Source organism: Vulpes vulpes, unplaced genomic scaffold (assembly GCF_048418805.1).
Source record: "Vulpes vulpes isolate BD-2025 unplaced genomic scaffold, VulVul3 Bu000000642, whole genome shotgun sequence".
Classification (NCBI taxonomy): Eukaryota; Metazoa; Chordata; class Mammalia; order Carnivora; family Canidae; genus Vulpes; species Vulpes vulpes.
Window position 1 is genome coordinate 436743 of NW_027325668.1, and position 6098 is coordinate 442840.

At 33.3% G+C, this 6098-nt stretch overlaps 1 non-coding gene across 1 annotated transcript; it reads left to right on the forward strand.

The window, feature by feature from the left end:
* Positions 1–229: 229 nt before the first annotated feature.
* Positions 230–334, forward strand: LOC140596436 (U6 spliceosomal RNA). The gene has a single exon (XR_011998410.1). It is a non-coding gene; the product is annotated as a U6 spliceosomal RNA (small nuclear RNA).
* The last annotated feature ends 5764 nt before the right edge of the window (positions 335–6098 follow it).

The following is a 6098-nucleotide window of genomic DNA, read 5'->3' on the forward strand; positions in this document are numbered from 1 at the left end:
GTACAAAATTATTTCAATAGTGCTTGCTTCTCATATGTCTGGGTGGCTCAGTCAGGTGTCAAACTCTTGGTTTCAGCTCAGGTCATGATCTCAGGGTCATAAGATTAAGCCCCACGTTGGGCTCTGTGCTCAGAGAGAGATTCTCTCTCCCTCTCCCTCCTTGTCAGCCCCTCCCCTCGTTCATGCTCTCTCTCTCTCTCTCTCAAATAAATAAATAAAATCTTTAATAGTGCTCACTTTAGCAACACATAGTAAAATTGGAACAATACAAAGGAGATTAGCATAAACTCTGTGCAAGAATGACGCCCAAATTCATGAAGCATTCCAATTAAAAAAAAAAAGAAAAGAAAATTATTTCAACAAACATAAGAATAAATAGGAAAAACTGCATCAAAATGTAGTATTGGATATCTGATTATTTTCTCCTACTTCTCTTCATAAGTTTTTTGTCTTTTGCAACTTTTATATGTATATATCTTTGAATTAGAAAAGAATTAAAATTTAACAATTGTTTCATAATAAAAAACTGAAAAACATTTATATCTTTATTGAAATGAATAATTAGATATTTTCCTTTTTTTTTCTTTTGAGACAGAGAGAGAACATAACACACAAGGAGAGAAGGGACAGAGTGTGGGAGAGAGAAAATCTTAAGCATACTCCACGCCTAGTGTGGAGCCCAAAGCAGGGCTCTATCTCAGGATCCTGAGGTCATAACCTGAGCTGAAATCATGAGTCAGAAAATTAACCAGCTGAGCCACCCAGCTGCCCCTAATTAGCTATTTCTCTAAATTATAATTTTACATTGAGAAGTTTGGGAGGGAGGCAGAGTTTCTGAAAAGTTATTCTGATTCTCTGTGGGACCTTGTCTTTATAAGCACAGTTAACATGTTCTAGAACAAAAAGAATGTATGTCAAAATATTGTGCCAAGGACAAGTAGTAAAAGTTAAGAACAGAAAAGTAGAATTAAGAGATATTCTAAGAGTTATACTTTCAATAATGAATACCTCAGTGTTCTCTTTTGTAAGATTAGAGATTTTGACTGATTAACCTCTGTGTTCTTTCAGTACCAACAGATTATGCTTTTATAATTTTCTCTCCAAAAATAATAATTTGCATCCAGATTTACCTTTGCACAAATATATCTCCCTTTATTGCTGGGGAGGATGTAAAATTTATATATATATGCATATATATTATATATATAAAGTATATATATATAAAATGATGATCTAATGAACTAATGGATGGATAATATATATATATATACAGGATATATATCCTAATGGATTATATATATATATATATATATATATATATATATATATATATTCTCAGGACCATAACCTATTGCCCTGCCATCCACAGTTTGCTTGCAGATTTCTTGTTCTCAGCTTTCACAGGTTCTCAGTTTTATGGAAAGTGGAATTATTCTTTACAAATCACTTGTTTAGGCTTTGAAAACTTATCCTCTTGACTTCAAACCACATAATCTTATTCTTGCTGTTTTATTTTGTTTTGTTTTCTCTTAGACACTGGAGCATGTTTCCCTCCTTGTTTAAATTGCTTTGCATTAGGGTCATTAATTGGTGAATGTTGAGGGCTCAACATATGCTTCCCATAAAGTTGCCAGCTTCCTCCGGTGTTATATGACAGCCTTCTTGAAAGTTGAAGGACAAGGTGCTTGCATTTCATCTAAAAAAAAGACATAATTTGAACTAATGTAAATTTATAGTAGCCGAGATTACATTATAATAGAGAAGTCTGCAATGGTGGATGTAGGAAGAGTCATAAAGGACAAGTTGCAAGGGTGAAATATATTAATGTCGGTAACAGGATGTGAGAGCACACCATGTATACATCTGGGAAGCTTCAGAAGCCAGGGAGGGAAACCATCAGGAAACAGAGGCTGGTTAAATATCACATTGGTCTCAATAGGCAAATCAGATTAAAAACAATCTTGAAGTTTTGAGTAAAGTAAATAAAATCACACTCTGTAAAGCAAGAAGTGATTTTGTAACTGAGAGAAGCTTCCTGTAACTGCAAGTTTTATGTGAGGTCCCTCAATACTCTTTAGACAATTTTTTTTTCTGGACTTTTTATCAAGGTCTTTTCGGTTTTTGTTTTGTTTTGTTGTGTTTGTTTTGTTTTTTGTTGTTGTTGCTGTTGTTTTAGTAAGCACATGAACCCCAAAGATAGGATTCACAGGGAAGGTTGCAAACAGAAGCGAGGTTTTTTTGTTTTGTTTTGTTTTTTGGGGGTTTATTTATTTATTTATTTATTCATGAGAGCCTCAGAGAGGGGGCAGAGATATACACAGAGAGAGAAGCAGGCTTCATGTAGGGATCCAATGTGGGACTTGATTCTAGGACCCCAGGGTCACACCCTGGGGCTAAGGCAGACTTTCAACCGCTGAGCCATCCAGGCATCCCAGAAGAGAGGTTTAAAATAAAAGTTACATATACTTAAAAATGAAGTGCCTTTACCTCCTTTCCTTGTTTCTATTAAAACAAAATTTTTCAATGAAAGAATGAAAGCTTGGAAGAGAAAGAAAATAGAACTGCATATGGGCAGGAAGAGATAAATCAAAGATGAAAAGTTAAAGAAGACATCAGGATAAAGAGATGGATATTCCATAGTAAAAGAAATCTGAGGGCTCATCTGGGAAATAATAAAGGGTCCCTGACTACACATAATAATGTTGCTGATTTTTTTCTACTAAATCCAAGAGAGTAGTAGCATAAATATCTATAAAAATAATTTCCATTGCCTAGCTTGTTCAAAAACTTTCATTTCCAAAGAAAAAGAAACAATTTATAGAGTTTGAATATAAGACATAATGAGCTTTTGCAATATATATTTATGTTTTTGTGTTGATGAAGATGATGAAGATATAGTCTTGCAACCCTGTATTAACATACACTACACATATAGGAAGAGTTAAGAACTACACTTTCTGATGGCATCATACAGGATGTTTGTTCAATGTAACAGTTATACTTGAGTAAATTTCAAAGCAAATTAATGATATCACATTTTTAAGCATCATGCAGGAACAATGGTCATTAATAATAAACAATCAAGTGCAAATACAAAATTAACAAATATTCTCCAATGAGGTCAGAAGAACCCACTATTGCATTTGGAAATTAAAATATAATGGGCTTGCCAGTCATAAAGTTCTAGGTTTGGTGAGGAGAGAAAAGTTCTCTTACTAATGAGCTATATGATTTCACAATGGAATATCAGGCAGTAGCTTGGATATGTGGCTAGGTATAGATAAATAGAATTTCCACATTTTTCTTGAGTAACTTGTAAAACTTTCAAAATAGTTGATATTGGCTTTTAGGTGAAAGGCCATTTTATTGATAGATGGTCTGATAATACTGGCAATTAAAATATTTGGGAACTACATAAAAATCCTTTACAAACATCTTTTGGCAACACAAACTACCTTACATATAGCTCTCAAAAATGAAAATGTTCCAATCCAAGGAGAAGATAATTTAAAAAGTCTGGAATACTGAGAAAATGTAAGTTATTGTAACTTTCTTTGTTTTAAAAGATTTTATTTATTTATTCATGAGGACACAGAGAGAGAGGCAGAGACACAGGCAGAGGGAGAAGCAGGCTCCATGCAGGGAGCCCAATGTGGGACTCGATCCCAGGCCTCCAGGATCATGCCCTGAGCTGATGGCAGACTCTCAACCTCTGAGCCACCCAGGAGTCCCAATAAATTACTGTAGTTTTCCATCTCAAGTTCCTACTAAGAGATTTATGTAATATAAAGCTTTTTTGGTTCTTTCTTTAATTATAACAATTGCATATCAGTCACATCATTTTATTTGTGATTTGGCAATACGTGCTACTTTTATTTGCCATGTTATGGCTTTACAAATTTCTTGCAAAATTTTATCTCATTTACTAGAGAAAATGAATCATGGTGTGGAGTAAAGATACCCAATTCATTTGTTAATGAATGAATGAATGGTGAATACATTCATTTTAAAAAATCAAGGAAGAAAAGAAAAGAGGAAGAAAGAAACAGAGAAATGGAGGAAGAAAGAAAGGGATGGGGAAAGGAAGTAAGGAAGGGAGGAAGAGAAAAGAAGAGTTGGTAAACAGAAAGAACAATAAAGAGCAAAGACTGAAGATTCCTGAAGAAGAATTTCTCCTTAAGACTGCAACATTACCTAAATTTCCAGCTTGTTGGCCTGCCCAGATTTTGGATTGTCAGAACCCATATCACATAAGTCAGTTCCTTAAAACAAATCTTTGTCTCTGCATGTGTAAGTGATAATAGATGATAGATAGATATAAAGGTAAGAAAAAAGAAGAGATAACAAATAGATATATAGATATGAATAAATAGAAATAAAAAGAAAGAAGAAAGATGATAGATGATAGATCAATTGATTGATCTCCCATTGATTCTATTATTCTTGAGATCTTGACAATACATATTTTATATTTAAGATAATAATTTAATAGTTTCCATTGAACTGCATATTATAAACTCAAAACTCTTAGAGGAGTCTTAAACCAATCAAGGTTGTTCTGATAACATTGGCCTTTTAATCCTGTTTTAGTGGGTTATACAGACGAACTCCCACCACCAAAATGTTTATTTCTAGGGATCTTCAGGTACCATAAAACTATAAGGATTGTGTGGGTAGAAAGAATGATCAAGTTAATCAGCTATAAGTAAGAAAAAATCAGAAAAACATAGGAGAATATAGAAGAATATCTTTTTATTATAAGTAATCAAATTAGTTTCCTCATTTGTAGCTAACAATCTCAGAGATCTTTGTAAAGAAGGATCTGTTTTAAAATAAGAACTATGGACAAGGTTAGCACCCTTTCAAAATGATCTTGTCTAAGAAAGAAATTTCTTTTATTAGTGTAATTATACCTAGCGAAAAAAGTCTTCTTAATTCCTTAATATTACATCATTGTAATCCTACAAGAGCCTTATAAGTCCTAAAATCTCTCATGAATTTTCCACACCAGTAATTTTTAATATTGGCAATGGCATGTTCCTCATCATAAATTCCCCTGTAGATTAGCTAAAATATTAGAAAATTATTCTTGTTGTAAGGTAATGTTAAAATATGTTTATATCAGAAACAATATAATGGTAATTTGCACATTAAGTGAAAAGTTTGTGTATAGGCATTTAAGTTTCCTGGAAGTCTCATCCTGAAGATCACTGAACTCTTCTATAACCACTAAATGAGCAATGTTCAAATATTTATAGCTATAATCCTAACTTCAGTACCCCAAACAATAGAAAACTAGACTAATCTAAACTCACAGGACTGCCACTGTCTAGTATGGGAAGGATTTTGAATTGGAAGAATGAAAACTTTTGAATCAACTCTATGATTTTGAGTTACCGTCCCAAACTAGCTTTTTCAGCAATGAACATGAAGAGGGCATCTGTGGTTTGAATATTTCCCCCAGGTAATCTGTGATCCAATATATTTGTGAACCGCTAGACTTGAAGCAGAAAGAGTACTCAGAAATATTGCAATAGTCTAAATGAAAAGTGCGAGGCTGAAATAAGTCCTATGGCAACAGGAATATACAAAAATTAGACATGATGGACAATAAAGCTAAGAGAGTGAGGGATACAAGATAGTAAATAATTAAATTTGGAGACAGAGAAATGGGAGGCATCTGGATGATTGTAGAAAGATTAACAAAAATAGGGAAAACAGAAGGTGGAGAAAGTAAACATGGAAAGGTAGTATATTCAGCTTTTATTGCTCATCAAGGAATCTGTGAATGATTAGAGTAAGCTGTATATTAAAGCAGCCAGAAAGATAGGTTAGGAATGCAGAAGAGAGATCTAAACCTGAAATACAGATGAGGGTTACCATTCTAAAGGTAGTGGAAGGAGGAGGAGGAGGAGGAGGAAGAAGTAGCAATAAAGGGAACTTGTAGAAAATATGTAGTCTTGTTTTCAATGGGTATGTTTATTTTTATATAAATATTATTATAATAAATTTATTAGTATGCAATCTGGTCTTTTTCCACTCAGCAAAAGGTTTTGGAGATTGTTCCATGTTGGTACATATATACTGACTTCAACATG